Source organism: Anas acuta, chromosome 1 (assembly GCF_963932015.1).
Source record: "Anas acuta chromosome 1, bAnaAcu1.1, whole genome shotgun sequence".
Taxonomy (NCBI): Eukaryota; Metazoa; Chordata; class Aves; order Anseriformes; family Anatidae; genus Anas; species Anas acuta.
The window spans coordinates 202,986,405-203,005,074 of NC_088979.1; the positions used below are offsets into that span (position 1 = coordinate 202,986,405).

Here is an 18,670-nt window from a genome sequence, read left to right on the forward strand (position 1 = left end):
GCTCCCACTTTCATGTCATATTTGTGTTCTAATCCTTCTCTTTAAGGCTGACTACAGTAAGGAGGAAGAAAAGAAACAATTTTAATCCATCATTTGTTCCAAATACTGAGTACCGAAGAGGAAGGAGGCTTTAGGAGTGGGGGGGGGGGGGGGGGGTTAGGGAATGTTTTATAAGACAACAAAATTCATTCACCAGCTTGTTTCAAGGGGATTTTTAATATTCTGGAGCTAAATTAGACAGCAGATCCAGCATAGGCCCCGGGCTTTGACATGTGTTTTATAATGACAGTTAATTAGATGCTGTCTGCAGCAATCATAGGCTGTCATTTCTAATACACGTCTCGTAACGTGAAGGACAGAAGAACTTCCTCCCCCTTCCTTGCCCTAATTGAAATCAGTTGCCAGAATTAACTATGAATATATGAGACGGTCGGTTGACAGTTAGCGTAGCCTTGCCCCACGCGCCACGAAGCAGGACTGTAACACCTCCTGTGCTTGGCGTGGATGTCTGTGGGTATTGCAGCAAAATGAAAGGGATAGGATACACCAAGGAACCTTTCTCAATTCCTCCCGTTCCAGCATTTGTCACAGATTACTTGTGGGGAGCCTGCTAACATTGACGAGATGTCTACTCCTGAAAATCGCCTCCAGTGGGGCTGCTCTCCTCCAGCTCTGGCAGTCCCCACCTTAGAAAATGTGGGTGAAGCTCTTAGAAGAAGGTAATTCTGTCATCATTAAGGCACGCTTAGGTTCCCAGTAGTTTCTGGTGCTCACTGTGGTGCTTCAGAGTAGCCGTAGCATAGAATCAATGAGTTATGGCAACGCTCTTGATGAGTAATGTTTGCATCTGGGATAGAGCCCCAGGTTGCTGGGCTCTACATGGGCAGTTGGGCATCATTAAGATCTCAACACCGATATTCCTATCTAACACAATGTTTTGGGCAAACCTCATTTATCCTTGCTAGAGTGCAAAGCTAGAAACAATATTCAGGATCTATATTCAGGAAATATTCAGAATATTATTGAGAATAATATTCAGAACAATATTTAGGAGCAATAAACCACCCACTGGCATTCATGAGCTTAGAAAGGATCTTAGCAGAAGATCATGTCAGTCCTCTTTGCCTGTCATGTGTGGTTTTTTGCCAGTAAAGCAGGACACGGCACGTGCCATCACATGGTTTTGGAAGCTGTGCTACTGGGCCGTTATTCTGCCATCGGCTGGTGGCACGCGACCAAGGACCTGTGTGCCAGAATAACTCGTTACCAACAAACTGAGCCAAAGTGTCCCCAGATCTGAAGATCATCATGATCATACTTTTCAGATGGGTCACCTAATTACTGATCTATTAACCAGTTGCCCGTGGTATTTCAGAGTCCTGGCCTTAAAATTCAATCTGTGCTTGAAAGCCCATCGTTGAAGATGTTCCTTTGGGTTTAGCTGATGTATTTTTCTTTTCTCCTTGTCCTACTTGAGCTGAGACTAACAGTTCGTTGGCTGTTTCACCTAACATTGGTGATAAAGATTCGGTGGGGTAAAAGTCATCTTCAGTTAATGCTTGCAAGGTACCAGCGTGGCCTTCAGATACTCTTTCAGTGAGGCCCAAGGTGATTTCATCCTCAACTGCTTTGCACGGTGAACGTGGACAAATCCTAAAGTGGGTTCTGTTGGGTTTTCTGTTTGTTGGTTGGTTGTTTTTTTGGTGGTTTTCTTCAGTTCTTTTTTACAATAATTACTGAGTGAAGCCTTTTCCTATGAAGCTAATTTTATAATCCCCAGTCTCCAGGTGAGAGTAGGCCTCTGTGCTGTCCTCTCTGGCTTTACCCTTGCCTAGGTCACCACAGACACGTATTTCTCTCTCTTTTCTATTACTGTGGTACATAGACAGCTACAAAAAGTCTTCTCCTGGTTGTTTTGCCAACCTTTCTTTTCCATATTAGCCATTTTCTGCTGTGATTCAACCGTGACGTTGAACTTCTGAGGCTATAAGATGCTGAACTGAGAAGTCTCTGCTAGGAATTTCAGGGCTTTGGGCAGGATAATTCAACTGGTTTGATTTCTAAACTTGAGACGCTCTCTTGAAAACCTCAACGCTTGGCAGGTGTCGTGCTCTTCAAGAAAATTTGGAATTGTGGCTTCAAAGCGCAGATGTCGGCGAAGCTTGTGTATTCGCATCATTGAAAAAAAAAAAATCCTTTGCTGTAATTGCTTCATCTAATCCCTTATTAGCCTGTAATATGGTTCCTGTCATGTCAGACTTTTTAAAATTTAATTTAAATAAAATGCTAACAATATTTTGCTTCTAATTTATCCCCATCCTGGCTGCTTCAGAGACTTATAAGTAGATTGTTATGGCGTTAATTATGATTTCATGGTCAGGCCCTGTTCCTCAATAGGAGTGATACAATTTTGCCCTCACTGCATCTTCAAACAAGGAATCTACAAACAGCCCTATGATGTCTCCCACTGCTTTAAAAGATTTGATATAATGGAGGGATGATAAAGCAATCAAACAAATCCTATTTACGCATCCCTGTGAGTATAATTCATGCATCAGTGAGCACCATCAATGGAAAATTACCTTTGGAGTCTAAATTTCCATTCCAAAGTTGCATTATAATTTTGTTTTTGTAGGCTACAAGCTTTGCCTTTTCAAGACCATGAAATTTATATCCAGTTGCCATTTTCACTGTACAGGCAGAAAGCTTAAGTACAAAATATGTAATGTACCTGTCTATAAATTGATATTTTTTAATAGTTTACTCAATGCTGCTTTTACGTTTTGTCTCTGGTTTCTGAATAGCTCAGACTTACACTCCTGTATGTGTGTGGGTTTTTCTTAAATCTAAATAATGAAAGCAGCAGCTGGAAATTGATTTCCTAGGGACTGTTCAGGGTCCTCTCATCCCTGTGTACTCTTTCAGCACCGTCCAGTTGGGGCTTTATTGGAAAAAAAAAAAAAAAAAAAAAAAAAAGAAAGTAAAACAATGCCAGAAATCCTAGCCTTGACTAGTGTGAAAATGATGCTAAGTGCACATCAGGGGTTTTCTCCTATTACCTTGTGTGAAACTGTGCCTACCTTTTATTTCCAAAATCACAGGGATGCCATTCTGGTCCATCTTCTAATTCCAGCTTGAATTTTCCATAATTTGTATTGTCATTTCATCTCTAGGAATTTGCTAATTACCCGGTTTAGAAGCTGCAATTTCTTGTACGGGCACACAACACGTTCAAGGTATGAGTGCTCCATCACAAGTGTAGACTCCAGGAGGTAAAGATTTGGGAAATGGATGAGTTGATGCATTTCTAAGGAACCACAGCTTCCAGTGACAGTAACTTGCTTGGGAGGTGCCCATTACACCCATGTAATGTTATAAGGGGAGATGCTGGGTCTTCTTAGTTGTAGGTTTTTGTTTATTTTTTTATATTGTGTTCAGCACTCAGCATCTGCACCATACCGGATCATAGTCTGAGCTTCATTAGTTCCTTAGTTTTTCTAAAAGTCTTCAATTCATAAAGCATTTTGTAAAGCAGGTAGCTACTGCCCACATTTTATGAACAGGGAAACCCACTTAACTCTTTCCAAGGCTCATTTCTCCCTCTGAACTGGAGCAGTGCTGGCATCTCCGGGCAACACATCCCATAACGTCCCATCCTGCTTGCGTGGATTGTGGTCTGAGAGCAGTTCTGGTGAAAAGGAGCCTCTAAGGGATCACAACAAGCCAGCAGAGGTAGTTTTCTAATTATTATCGTTTTCGGTCATCACTTGTGGATGAATTTCCAGAGCGTGAGCCTGAAGAGGTGCCCTTGGCGCCACTGCTCTCACTGCATCATGCGTGGGAGCCCGGGGTAGGAGTGGAGTTCAAGTCTCCCCAAAGGAGGCATGCGCTGCGAACAGGTGCTTTCCATCTTCATCAAAGAGCTTTTCAAATCAGATTTGAAATTTGGTGAAGTGTTGAGAAGAAATTTCCTTTTTTTCCCAACGTGTGTCAGCTCTCATCAACAACGAAGAATTAATCGTGTAACTGCTTTTTGTTCGGAGGGTGGAGTAGTGGAAGGAAACGGCATTTTTCTGAGCGTGCCTTTTTTTGTGTAACTTCAATCATCCTTTTTTCTCATTAGCTTAATTTTTGGGCCCTCAGTTCTTTAAGGTCAGATGAAGGAGGTGAAAGAGGAGAGCAGTGAGAGGGATGAAATAGAAGGGACATTATTATTTTCTAATTAACTGTCCTTGATTTCATTCAGACACTACTCTACAGTCAACACAAGGCTTTGGAAATCTAAAGAGTGATGTGGATTTTCTTGGGTTGAGATCAAGTGTCAGCGCCTCTTTAATGTTGAAAGCATCTTCTGTTGAGCTATAAATCCCTTACCTTCCGATACACCAGCCTGTGATCCTGGCGTGGGGTTGAATGAAATGGGTAAAGAAATGCAGAAATTTTTCTTTATTCCTTTTATCCAAAACACAGACCAAATTCAAACGATTTCCTTCAGGAGGTGAGAGGTCCACCACAGCTCCAGGATTTGCAGTTTAGGCTGATTTCACTTAAACTTGTGCAGTTTTAATCAGTGCATCCTTAAACCATGCGTGTCTTTAGGTTCCACTTAGTTTTCCTAAATGCCATTAAGCGCTTTTGGAGGGATTAGAGGTTGAGAATTTGCTTCTCACACCAGTGTTCTTCCATTACTTTAGTGTATTCAGTATTTTGTGTTCCAACTTCTCAGTCCCTTTCTCTTAGGTCCAGCTTCATGTGCTCGCTGCAGGGTCGAGGCTTTTGATGATTAATGGGTTTCTTTCTCCCATTCATATTACTGTACAAGATGCCTAGAGGCAAATTTGGGGATACCTCTCATGGGTGATGGATCTATTGGGATAGACGAGGTCCATGCAAACACACTCAATTCCTCCTTGCCTTTACCCTTTTCCCTCCTCTCTTGTTTTTCCTCCATAATCACTGCCCAGCAAGTTAGCGTTGCGTTATCCTTTATTCCCATTTCTCCTTTCTCAACCCTTTACGTCCTGCTTCTTTCTACTTTTTGCTTCCATTTAATACTCCTAGGGAGAATGCACGACTTCAGAGTCATCCGCTCGGCTTTTACCGATAAGCCGATCTGCAGGTACTTGGAGCCTATCTCAAATAACGTGGGTTTGCCATACAAAAGAGAAATACATGTATTTAAATCAGGGAATCCACTGAATTGACAGAATCTTGCATTTATGTAAACTTTTCTGTAGGCCTGTCTGGGCCGCCTGTGTACTTCTGCTCTGCTATCTGTGCAATTACGATTATATCGATAAGTGAACGTGTGTGTAAATAGAGAGGAGGGAAGGAGAGAGGAACTGAGAAGAGACTAATCTCAAGCTATTATTTCATCGCGGCTGGATGCGGCGTTTTAATGTTTAAGGGGAAAAAACAAGCGAGCGATGGGATTCCTCTTCCCAGTCCCCACTTTCCCCGTGTCGGCGTTTGAGCCTGAGCAATATGGCATGGTTTGTGACTCCATCTGGAGGGCTGACAGCGCAGCCTGCTTCTAATAAAGCTCCCAGCCTTCTTCCCCAAGTCTGTAATTAAATGACATCACCGAGTCTTAAATGCATCTGCCGTAAAAGTCAGAAGGCTAAAACATCCCATTAAAGGGAGGAGAGTGTTACTGAGTGTTAGAGAAGCTCAAGTGTGGAAGTGCTCCAGGAAAGCTGTTTGGGACCCACTGGAGCATGGCTCAGTGGAGGAAGAGCTGTACCCTGGTAAGTACGTTTCTGGTTCAAGCTCTCAAGGCAATGCTCGCAGGTCAAATTTGACCCCAGATGTAGTTTTGAAATAAGCCTGTTACGGCCGGGGAGGTGTTTGTGTGTGTGTACGTAGACGTTTCTTTGCTTGCAATCTCTGTGTGCTTCTTTTTAAGCAGGATGTACGAGGGGTGGGGATGTGCTAAGCATTCTGTGTGTATTGCTTGGGCGTGGGTCCAAAGAGAGCAATTTCTGAAGCGTGAGTGCTAAACGGTGAAACTGCGGAGAAATGGAAGTTGACACCAGTAAATTTATTTTCCTTACAAAGCCCGAGAAACAGAAAGAAGCTTTTTGAAGTAGTGATAAGTAATTAGATATTTTCTCTCTCTTTCCCTTCGTGAAACGTTTTTGTTGACATCAGAAGTGCAACTAGGAAACATTTTAAAAGTATATTGCTTTCACTATGACAGTGCCTCCTAGACAAGCAAATGAAAAAAAAAATGTGCAAAAAGTGATAACATGAACTTTCAAATCCAGTCACCCCATTGGAAGGATTCCCTATCAAAGCACCCCAAATTTCAGCTCAAAAGAGCAATTTGATTAACTTCTTCTGTTTCAAAAGTCCTCGGATACCCGAGAATAAAGTTTTTGTATTCCTTCTTTGTCTCTCTCACTTTTTAACTATTAGGATTATTGATTCTGCAGTGGAAATTTCTAAGCTCCTCTAAGAGGAAGCTACCTAGCACATTTTCTGGCCACGTTGGACCTGTTCAGCAGATAGAGATGAAAGTTTATTTCCAGAGATCAAGCAGGTTTATGTACTTGTAAGATAAAGACCAGATCTACGGAGTAGGAGGGTGCTGCTTTATCGCGCGGGAGGATTTCTGGCTGTTGCTGCACTCCACGTTTGAAGCACTCAGTGCTTTCCCTTAACCCGGGTCAGCACTTTTTGCTCATTTCCTCCTTTCATGTCCATTCTACCTGGGGTCGTCGAGACATGCCACTGAAGGAAGCAGATGATAAGGACATCAGAAGTATGTTCAATAGTTACACAGGCTGCTGTACTATATTTTAAAGTATTTAATCATATACTTTTCCTCTCCAGTTGCTATCACTTCCCAAGCTGCTCCTCTCTCTGAACCGTTTCTCTCCTTCTGCTTGGTTCATCAGAGGCTGCCGTGGTCCGAGGTTTTGTGAGCTCACCCTCCCCTCTGCATGCCCGTTGTGATGCTAGGATGTGCCACGCTGTCCAGCTGCGGGAAGAGTTGGCTTTAGGCAGGATGACTGCAGTTTATGCGCAGATAAGCAATGGTAATCTGCAATTGTGGGGAAGGAGATTGAAAATCAAAAGATATCTTAATCCGCTTCATATAGTGTTAAGTAAAGATCCGAGTTAAGCGTTAGCATGTGCTGCATCTATTTTATGTCCCAAAAGAGGTCAGATGCTCTGTGTTAATTCATTGGGGAAATTACCCCCTATAACTGTAATTTAAAAGAAGAACAGAATCCAAAAGCTAAGCAACCCCTGGAATTGCAAAGATACGAACAGATAAGGTTGTCCTTCTTTTCAGCAGAAAGGAGCAATCTGCTTACCAAGCTTAATAAGTCTTGCTTTCTGGCTGGCCATGCATTGTGCACGCTCGTGGCAAAGACACGCTCGCTGAAAAAGATAGGATCTGCGAAAAGTTTGGGGAATTTCGGAGGGCTGACTGTCATTCAGCACTCAAATCAGGCAGTGCCAACCCAGAAAGGACTGTGTGTATGTGGGGAAGTCCAGGTTTTTTGCCAAATTGGAAATAACGATGAAAATAAAATAAAAATAAAAAAGAGGATATGATTCAGAAGCAGCAAACAGAATACACAGCGCAGTTGCTCTGCATGTGGGTTGGCAATATGATGCTCAGTGAAAAAGGGGGAAAGCCAAAGTCCCCCGGGGGTTTGCTTGTGTTGGCACGGGCCTCCAAGAGACGAGGCAGTTCTTGTTCAGCAATACAAGCCAAGGGATGTCTTCTCCTTGCAGGCACTCTGGTACAGATTTGCCTTAAAACAATAACTCATCAGCTAGGAATTTGGGAGAGGGAGGAATACTCTGTCTTCTTCATTGTCTTGTAGTCTTCATGCCTGTGGAAGTCAGTTTGAAAGTGTGACTGAGATGAACCGTATAGCCTCACAAATAGGAAGGGAAATTAAAAAATAAAAAGCCTATTTTTTAATTCTTACGAATTTTAGATTGATTTCATTTGAGTCTGACTCATTCTTTCCTGCCTGTGATAGGCCATATTGTACGTCTGTGGAGTTGTCAAGTCCAGCGACACTCCTGTGTACTTAAACCTAATAGCAACATTTATTTTAGGATAAATATTAAAGGAACAAATCATGATACCACAGACCCATTTTTTTTCTCCTTGTCCATGCCTGATGTGAAACAACATTTCTTCTTGTTAATGGCTGTAGGGAATGAACAGGATAATTTTTCGTTGGCTTCTGCTCCAGTCATCAATATTGAACGTCCAAAGGAGACAAGATGTGGCAGACAGAAATATGTTCTCCCTCTTCGTTTTGTTTATTTTGCCTATGAAGATAGCAGGGTTGCTAACAGTAGATGATGTTACAGATGCTGCAGTGATTGTAGTTGTTCTCTGCTAGTGGACTTCAGAATGGGCCAACACCTCCTGTCTTGTTTGCAGTAGCACAGACCAATATCCTCCAGGTGTTCAGCTTGAGAGACATCATTCGAATATCTCCAGAGAAGGAGACTCCACAGCTTCTCTGGGCAGCCTGTCCCAGTGGATAAAGTCATGTCAATGGGGAAAAAAAACATCTTCAAGCTTCCCTCCAGATAAAGTTCTCTGTATTCTTAAGGAGCAGACTACTGAAAAATGGAAAACCTTTCTGCATTTCACATCACTCTAGACCTAGGATGACTCAGGAGCGAGTTGTGGGTAACTGCGCTGTGCTTTGAGGCCGTGGTTTTAGCAAGGGGCTGGGAGGACAGGAGGCAATGAAGAGGCTGTGACCCCGAGTCCTACACCAGGAGCACAGCTCGATGCCTCCTGAGATATTTGAAGTCTCTTTCTCTGTGTTTATATGAACGCTGAAGTTTGAAGGTAATGCTTCAGTGCAGCATAGTGGTTACTACTGGTGGGGCAGAAAGCAACGCTTCCAGGCAGGAGAAATACATCATCCAGTACAGACGTAATGAACCCAATCGAGGCAGCATTGGAGAAGCAGAAAGGAAAGGCTCTTCTCAAACAGAGCTTTCCACGTCAGGATTTCACCATCAGAGCACTTCAGCATACATGTTTTCATACATGATGGTGATTTAGGGCATTTTAGTTTATGATGTTTTGCCCAGAAAGCTTCATTCTCAAACCACAAATTTAAAAAAATATATATACTTTGAGGTGTCACTTGTACATGACACGTAAAATTGGCGTGTTCTGGAAATGTATTTCTTTACAGCAATACAGGAATTAATTTGGCAGCCGCCCCTTGAGGTATTATTCACACCATTGAGGCACTATTCACGGTATTTTGTAGAGAAAAAGGTGAAATGAAGGGGGCTGAAACAAAAATTCACGCAGGTCGGTTGAGTTGCAGCAAGCATGAGGATCCTGACTCCTGATCCAGTTTTTACAGTGCAGGAAAAGAAGATTACTTGGGGGAAAAAAATCCAAACTAAAACTGCTGCAACATCCATCCTATCAGGAAGTTGCAGAAATTGCATTCTCATGTTTTACTGTATTCTTATGTATTACTGTAACTGGGCTAAGAAGGACTCTTTTAGGTGTTTTGATGGCTAGGTAGGAGTTACCTAGGCTAACAGCCTCCTGCTCTCCTTTTGCCCGTGGCCAGCTCGGCAGCGTACCACGGTAGCCCAGCACAGCACGTATTTTGGGGGAAGATGAGACACCCCAGCACTGCCATCCCGTTTCAGCTGCAGTGGCAGGCTGGGTTCGCCAGGGCTGAAAGCCTGGTGTCAGCCCATCTGTCGTACAGCCTTAATTAGTGCAATTCCCATAGAGCCATAAATGGGAGTTGCCCATCATGGCTGAAAGCTCGTTTCAGAGGAGTTCCTCTCCCAACTCCTAACACCACAGGAGACCTCAGAGAAGAAGGGAAGCACAATCAGACCACCTTAGGCCATCAAAACTGATTTACCCTGTGCATTTCCATGCGCTGATGGTACTGGAAGAACCAAGTCATCCAGAGACCCGCTGGCACTGTCAGGCAGCTGGTGCCCCAGGCTGTGGGGCTGGAAGGCTCTTACAACCCCAAAATCATCCTGCTGGCCTCTCCCTGCCCTATGTGTGAGCTTGGTAAGGGGTATTGCTGGTCAATATGCTGCATTCAGTCCTCTTGCTTTGTGTCTGTGTCCGAAGATAATTCCCACTCTAAAACACGGGTCTTTTAATTTGATAGTCCATAGCCAAGAGTCGCGGTGTGCCTTGGGCTGTTCTGACAGCCCTGATTTACAGTTATATGTTTGCAGAAAGCAGCTGTCTGGGATGGAAGACATCGTTGGTCTGTGATTCCTTATGTCAACTTTTAAAATCAAGACTTGAAAAAAATGTTGTACAAAAGTGGAACTACATAGGAATTAGTTTTGTTTGGGAGACTGTAATTCCTGGTGTCAGAACTGGTTGAGGACATTGAAACAAATACCCTCGCTCTTTGGAGAATAGGAAAGAGATCCTTAATGAAGGAGGAACAGCCAATTTGTCCAAATTTGCTGCCTCATTGTTGCTAAGGTCTGCTACGATGCAAATCCATTTCCCTGATAAGCATCGGTTGTTTGCTTGGGCCAGGCCCTGGCTGCAAAGTGAGGCAGACGATCATCAGCAATTCACTCACCTGCTCTTCATCTGTATTTACTCTGGAAACTGGTTTTGTTTTCCACCAGCACTTTTCTGCGAGCATCTCTGCCTGCGTAACAAACCCACTAAGCTTCCTCTTGGCCCTTCAGAGAAATAGCAACAGCTCCTGAAATTGGGGTGTAATTTCCCTGCTGTAAATGCCGTCAAGGGCAGCTGGTAGACTTTCCATCATTCCTTTTCCTGCAGCTCTGGGGGCAAGGTGTGCACTTACTAATGATTAGGGCCTGGAGCACAGCTGGCTCATTGATCACTTTTTCTTGCCTTCCTCAGTAGCGATGTTTGGGTGCCCCAGTTGAGTTAAGTTCTTCTGCCAACTTACTAATGACTGTGATTAGGTTGCAACTGCGTGTAGCTTAACATTGCCTGCCTTGATTTGTAATCTAGATCCCAAAAGCATGGTATGTTTACACTGGCAGCTATTTGTATACGGGATCTTTGTGTTCCAGTGCAAGTAGCTGTAACTCAGCATCGCGGGCACGGCTACGTTGGGTGCCACATTCATGGCATGAACAGCAACGAGCTTTCTTCCATGGTGGTGCATTCGTGAGGTCAATGAGAAGGTGAAGTAACTGTGCTCGGATTGCACTCTGCTATTTGTGTGCTTGCTTACCCATCTCATAATTTCAGTGTGATTGGGGTGAGGGAATACATTTAAAACCCAACTCGGCTCAATAGCATCTCAAGTCAACTTGTATGTGAAAATCAGTAGGGCTCCTGTTCTGTTTCCTATAGGTTACTTGCACAAATGGTGGAAAAAAATACTGCTTGGCATTATTTGATCCCTTAATTTAGGAATGTCAGGAGCTCTAGTAACTGACATCTGCTTGGAGGTCCCTCTGAGTCAGGTGGAGGAGTACCGAAGGAGCTGGCGCATCCTTTTGTTGGTGATCAGTGCATAAATTCTCTCCCTGGGGCTGTCAAACCAACAGCTTTACCCATTTCTCAGTTCTCCTTGCAGCACGCCAGGTATTTATTAAAATAGGCTGATAAGGAACAAGAATCTTCAGAGAAGGCTTTGTATTTATTTACTCAGTGCTCCTAGTTTTGACATGGCCCTGGGCTTACAGTGTTTATCCTCAGAAGAGGGAAATAATAGGAGCAATGAGCTTTCTGCAGCTATTCCCTAATCAGTAAGGAACAGAATAATTTAGAAAAGATGATGCTCTACTTAATGACCGTGTTTTTTCCCCCAAACCAGGGCCTTAAGATTGTTATCCTCATTAAAGAGTTGTAAAGTTGCCTGCTTAAAGTGGTTCAACGTATTAATGCTTCCCCATTTCTAGTGCAATCACCCCCCGTGGTCACTACAACTGGGTTTTATGGGCTTGGGTGCCCTCTGGCATCACTGTTCACATGGGGAGGGCTGGGATTCTCAAGATCGCACCCAACTGAGCTCTTACCTACGGTGATGAGGAAGGCAGAAACCCAAGTCAGGCAGTCCGTGTGTTTCTTAGGTACATTTGTGACTTGGTAATAGAGGTGTTGTGCCCTGAGGAAGGCTTTTAGGTTCTCATTTCTACACCTCTTTGATGTACATGTACATCTGTTCCCACTTGTACAGTGATAGCTACTCTTTGCCTCAGTTTCCTTATAAAATTCACCTCTTTTATACTTAGATTAGTATTTTTTACTATGTGAGTAGACTCACCAGTGGTAAACTTAGCTCTTAGAGAAACAAAAAACAACTTCTTTGATTTCTTTTCAGAAAGAGCAGTCAGGCATTGGGACGGGTTGCCCAGAGAGGTGATGGAGTCACAGTCCCTGGGGGTGTTCAAGGAAAGGTTGGACGTGGTGCTTGGGGACATGGTTTAGTGGTGGCATTGGTGGTAGGGGGATGGTTGGACCAGATGATCTTGGAGGGCTTTTCCAACCTTAATGATTCTGTGATTAGCCAAATATTGTCCCATCCGGATCCTCAGGTTAGGCAATAAGCAACCTGGAAATGATCTAAGATCTGTGTTACTCTTCCTCATCTGCTGTGTTTTGGGGCAAAATCTTTCACAGAATTGAGTTCAGGATTAAAATGTGGCAAGGAAGGTTAAGGGATGAACTTCTAGGTAGGACACGGACTAGGGTGGAGGGCTGTATTTTGCTGCCTCAGATTTCCTGGGTGACACGGCCTTATTTCTTACTGAGAAATTGAAGCAGTGTTGGCACTTGAAGAAAGCAAGGTTGCCCACACAACTGCATTTCCCAAATCCTTGCAAGGTTGCGGGCTGCGACCATCCTTCAGCAGGTGGTTGCAATGGGCCTCCTGGCCATTTCTCCACATCAGCTGAAAGGAGAGCCAACTGCTGCAGAGAGGACAGCCAGAAATGCTCATCACCCTTCCCTGGAGATGCCAACACAGTTGTGGTGGGTACACTGGTTGGCTATGATGGGATATCTGCATGTGGTCATGAGTGCTCCTAGAGCCAGCAGCTCCATCAATCCCCTCCACTTTGGGGCATTCCAGGGTGGGTTCTGGGCTTCCGATCTCCTAGATTGGGCTTTCCATTTACCCCAAGTGGTTGTTTTTTTTTTTGGAATAACCCCTGGTTTAATTGTTTGGCCGTACCCTGGTACGCACACCGGAGGCTAATCAGCCAGTTGGATGCTAATGAAAGATCGCGCCATCTGTCTGCTTATTTAATGGAGTGTCAGCACTGAGCAAATAGGAAGTAATTGGATTGACAGACACAGAGCCAGTTATTAGACTGTTTGCTGTCTGATCGGGAAAAGCAGAGGAGCGGAGAGGTGCAGCAAAGCTAATCGGATGGTGTCTGTTGTCATAAGTGCCCACAATCTGCCACCCAACGTTCACGGGCTCCGAAACCGCTGGCTCGCTCGAGCTGTTGCTGGTTTCCGTCCCCTCCAGAATCCATCCTTGCGTTCGTATTACAAATCATTATAATGCAATCTAATAAAAAACAGTTTGCATAAAGACGGTGCCCATTTATAAAGCTGTCACCACAGCTACTCTATTAATAGAGCCATTTTAAAGATTTATAGTCAGCATATGTTACTTTTTACAGAAGCCAGATTGAGAGCTGTGGGGTTTGAGCATGTCGAGTGTGCCACCAGATCACATTTAAAAATAATATGAATAATAAGTTAATTTTTACAAAGCTGTTGTGCTTCGGAGAGAATGTGAGGTTCAGGCAGGGGGTATCACTATTTCAGTGATGGTCAACAAACTAAATGTAATATGGCATTAAAGGAAATAGGATTTAATAGGAGAAGCTGAAGTTAGTGAACTCCATATTTCAGATGGCTCTGTGTAATAGGAAGACATTATGTGATGGTTCTGTTAACATCTTTATTGATGCATGATGCTAAAGCGTTTTAGGCACATTTAATGAAACCTCACGATATTTCTCTGCAATGGGCAGGAATTCATTTAGAATTGACTGTCAAGATTGTTTAAAATTATAATGCTTCTTAAGCAAGGCTGCGTGCATTTTCTACCTTGCACAGGACCGAAGGCATCAGCAGTAGCGAAGCCGTGCTACCTCTTGTGGTGCTGTGGGAAGCAGAGCACTGTCCTTGTCGATGCAGCAAGTCACAAACAGGCAAAGCAATGGGATCCTGTGGATTTTACTCTCCCATGGTCAGTGCTGGGCTGAAAGGGCCTCCGGGCATACGCATGCCCTGGGTTCACGTAAAATAAATGCATCACAGAACTTTTCTATAGAGAGAGATTGATTGAGCATGGTTAGTACATTTATCTTCTGGCTTCTGCAGGATTGGATTTAAATTACAAATGGATCGACAGTGGGTAATTTAGTTCCGTGGTCATTTTGGATTATCATCTCCATCATGAAGCAATCTTGTAACTTCGAGGCAACTGGCAGGCTTTGCTCGACAGCAGTCTCATTTTGGGCTGGAAGCTGGTGGTTTCAGGGACTGAAGGAAAGACATTTGATGGCACAGCTAAAAGACAAAAGGGGTGGCTGTGTATAGGAGCAGTGTTTGCCCAGTTTAATATAAACTTTAAAGACATAAAATAATATTTTTTACATTTTTCTTTCAGTGACACATGTTCAAGTAGCAGCTCATCAAAGCCATGTTTCAGGCTGATGGTGAAGCCCGTTGGCTGGCTGCTGAGCTGCACACCACAGCTCCTTGCTGTCCCCATTAGCTTTACATCTTCCTCTTACCTGGATGTGCACAGCTGTGGCTTGTTGGCATCTAAATGAAACCTTCCCCTCTGTAGCTCTGAGGATCTTGTGTTTTGCAAACATTCATCACTTACTGTCACACCCATGCAATCACATAGCATTACTTCCATTTCATTAACGGGGAGAGTGAGGCTCTGTGTATCGAAACAACCCCACAACATTCCTCAGTAAATGAGGAAGAGACACAAACGTTTGGCCACAGGTTTCCCACTTCAGCCTCACATTTCAAAGAGCAGGCTCAACAGGATTAAAAGGAGGCCCATGGCATATAGGGACCAAAGCTACTTTTTACTTTGATTTCAGATTGAACTCTGAGGCCTCACAGCGTAGTTAGGAGTCTGTAGGGGTTGCATGGAATAAAAGTGGAAGTCAACTCCCAAAAGAACCCGTGTAGGTAGGGCTGATAGGAGGCTGCACACACGGACACACGTGCAGCCCCCCGAAATGCGGCCTAGTGGAGCACAGCGAGCCTGACACCCCGCTCTGTGGTGACCTTTTTATCTTGGTGCTGCCGGGTGAAAACCCATTTTTTACCAAATATGCCACAGGGGGTCTTTAGGATGTGAACAGAGCTCTGGTTTTTGAGGTTTGGTCTGAAAGGCCTCTGTCAAGATGTGGAACAAACCGCACAGAGCATGAGGGGGATGGAAGGCCAACACCAAGGGATGGCTCTTGTGGGGAACCACAGGCATTGCTTTTACATCCCATATTGTGCTAAAGGTACTCAAGCTACCATTTTTCCCTTAACACTGAGGTGCTTTCCAGGAGAAGGTGTGGATTTATGGATTTCTCTGATGGGGTATACGCCATGTAGGATAAATAAATTGCTCCAAAGTGACAGATCCCTGCAGTGTTTTATGTGGACTGGGAGATCAGAAGGGAATGAAGAGGCCAAACAACTGCCACAATTTGCTTATAGAAGGCAGGCAAATCTTCTCTTTGCTCTGTGTTTATTAACAAGCATCGTCTGATAGTTCTTGTTGCTTAAAACATAACCTTGGGGTGTTTTTTAGGTTGCTACCAAGAGTCACCTCAGAATTAATTCAGCCATGTCCCAGGCAGCGTTATCATCGGTAGTTAGGATTCTTGTTTGCTCGTTATTGTGAATAATCAAAACGTCAAGCAGTCGTTCTGCCTCTGCCATAAAAAACGAGGCAGTGCTGGGCAAATTAGAGCACTGTTACTGGGCGTTTCTTCAGCAGCCATCACAAAGAGGCAGCATGGTGGGAAAACCTTACGGAGAGCGGCTCAAGGACTGCATCAGGACACGGCAAGGCGAGGAGGGGTCCGACTGAATCCTGCATCTGGAGGTACATTCATAACAACCAAGTTTTGATCAATTATTGCCTCCCAGCCACGTGTTCCTGGCCCTTTCTGCATGCCAAATCAACCAAGGGCCGTGCTTTACACCAGGGAGACCAGGACACATCCAACCGCTTACCATGCCTCAGTTGAGATGTCGTGACTCAACGTTGGATATCGCCTCCCCATACCAAGCAGGTGGAGATGATTTTGCACATACCAAGATGCCACCTTGGCCTACAGGGGACAACTTGCATCTTGTGATGTGCCCTGTACCCACGGGAATTGGGGCAAATCCCCCCAAACTTCACCAGCAGCTGCTGCTCTGGGAGCACCCACGTTTCTTATCCTTATTATAACGTCCACATTAGCAGAACAAGCTGATGGGATCCATGCTCGAGTTACCCCCCTTTTGCCTGCCTTCAAAGAGAAGCACCTGTGCTGCATTTGCTCTCCGAAGGAGCTGCTCTTGGGTCTTCCAGATGTATAAATTCATATCTGCGGGACCGGTAATTGCTCTGTTTCATCTGCAGAAAGGGAAACAACATCTTTGCAAGAACGGCGTCTAGAGATAGAAGGGGAATAAAGACAGATTTTCGCCGCTGTAAATTCACAGGCCAAAAGACTGCTTTTTAACTCTGCAGAAGTGAGTGCCAGTGGAGCTAATGCCTTTAGAAATTTATAACAAGTATATAAATACTTGTTATAAATACTCAGAATATACCCAGCTTCTATTTCTAAGCAGTGTAGCGTAGCTCTCTTCCAGTGGTCTGTACAGTATATTTCACGTGCTTTGCCTAAGACTGTGATGTTGCTGTGCATTTCCTAGTTCACATTTCATAGTCACAGCTCCAAGTTTTGCCATTTTGTTCCTTTTGAAACTCGGTTTCTCAGTGAGGATGACCACCAGGCTGTTCCTAACATAGATTTACCACTTTGGGGAAAATCACATCTGGATTTTAGCAGAGGTTTGGCAGCTCCTTTGTAGGATGGAAGTTCAGCTGCATCCTGAAGCTTGCTTGTGCCCTCGCAAGAGATGAGAGGATGGAGGATGTGAGATGGCAGAACTTTCCATCAAGTGGGCTCTTGCTAACATTGGCCATGCAGGAATTTGTTGTGCTGGCTTCACTGAGGGAATCACTGCTCCAGCAGATGGGATTTACCTCTGACAAGATGAGAATGAACAGCAAGGAAGAGGCTTTACAGCAGTGCCCCCACGCTGCTGTTACACAGCTGAAGCAGAGCAGGATGTTTTTAGCCATGCCCACACTGGAGGCTGTTAATGAAGGTGTTCAGCAACTGCCAGGGCTCCAAATAGAGCAAGCTGAGTGCTGACTGCAACAGCAAAGCTTGGAAATTCAGTCTTTTCCTCACCTGGCCATGCCTTTCCTTCCCACCAGCAAGCAAATGAAAGCAGCTTTGAGACTGTGAGGCGGGGTATGTGAATGCGGGGTGCTCTTCAAATTATGCAATTGGGAAAGTTGTAATTAACCCATTAAAATTTGCCTTCGAGGTTCCATCTCTGCACAAAAATCCTCCATGGCTTTGCTAATACTGCTTGTGGTTCTGGCTTGGTGGCTTGGAGAGAGGCATGGGAGCTGCAGGGTGTGATGTCTATTCAAGCTCGGATACACATCTCTCTACATGCTGCAACTTTAGATCTGATTAGTTCTGACTCTGCATCTTGTGGTCCAAACACTAGCCAACATTCCCCTCTGGAGACATCACAAGAAATTGCACTTGGTCTGTCTGCTGCTTGAAAATCCCGTGCTTCAAGAGTTAAGAGAGCACTAAATAAGCAATATTTTTAACACGAGATGACTGTTAAATAATAATATTATTTTTTTTTTTGGAGTGTGGTGTTTCTAGTACCTTGGAGGCGATGACATACTTATTTTTATATTACACCTGCATGGGAGAGAAGTGTTACTTACCTCGATCTTGTGGATGAGCACCTACAAGACCAAAATAAATTCTTTAAACCTCATACTTTTATAGCTGCTGTTAAAAAAATGTAGTTCGAGGCTTTTTCATCTTCCAGAGCTAAAGCTGTCTCCTCTGTGGGGACAGAAGCTTTTATCACCTAGTCAAGCTAATTTTGAGTGGGGATTTCTGCTTGCACAAGGGGGGACTGGAAGGATGGAGACTGACTTTAGAATCTGACCATTCGCCCCAGACCTCTCATCAATCTCAGCCTGATGTGGTCACCAGTCTGACCAGTACTGCCAGTAAGTGCCTTCAAGCTGAAAACTTCGTATTTTAGTGAAAAATGCTCCAAATGTGTTATTCTCTGTTAACAGTAATGATTTTTCCTACTCATTGCCTTCCTGGGTGTTTTCTATACTTTATAATATTTCAGAATATTTCAAAGTCATTTGTCTGTTTTTGCTAAGGGTTTAAATACACTTTGCATAGTTAAATCACCATTGAGTGTCCCAGCACTGTTTATACTTTTATTGTGATGATAATTAAAATTATAATCACGTTTTGGGTCACCTAGAGAAGAGCTAAAACCTTTTTTCCTGCTGTTGTCCCCTGCACACAGCTCCCTTTGTACTAACTTTGCACAGAAGCCGCTCTATTATCTTGTTTATAGCCATGA

The 18,670-nt window shown here is 44.0% G+C and overlaps 1 protein-coding gene and 1 long non-coding RNA gene across 5 annotated transcripts in view; one reads left to right on the forward strand and one right to left on the reverse strand.

Annotated features, from left to right (window-relative positions):
* Positions 1-18,670, forward strand: part of EXOC4 (exocyst complex component 4) — a 365,076-nt gene that overhangs the window by 243,023 nt on the left and 103,383 nt on the right. The gene's annotated exons all lie outside the window — the stretch shown is intronic.
* LOC137849941 (uncharacterized) lies at positions 13,958-17,341 on the reverse strand. The gene is made up of 2 exons (XR_011092191.1): positions 16,208-17,341; positions 13,958-16,070 (listed from the first exon to the last, which is right to left on the reverse strand). It is a non-coding gene; the product is annotated as an uncharacterized lncRNA (long non-coding RNA).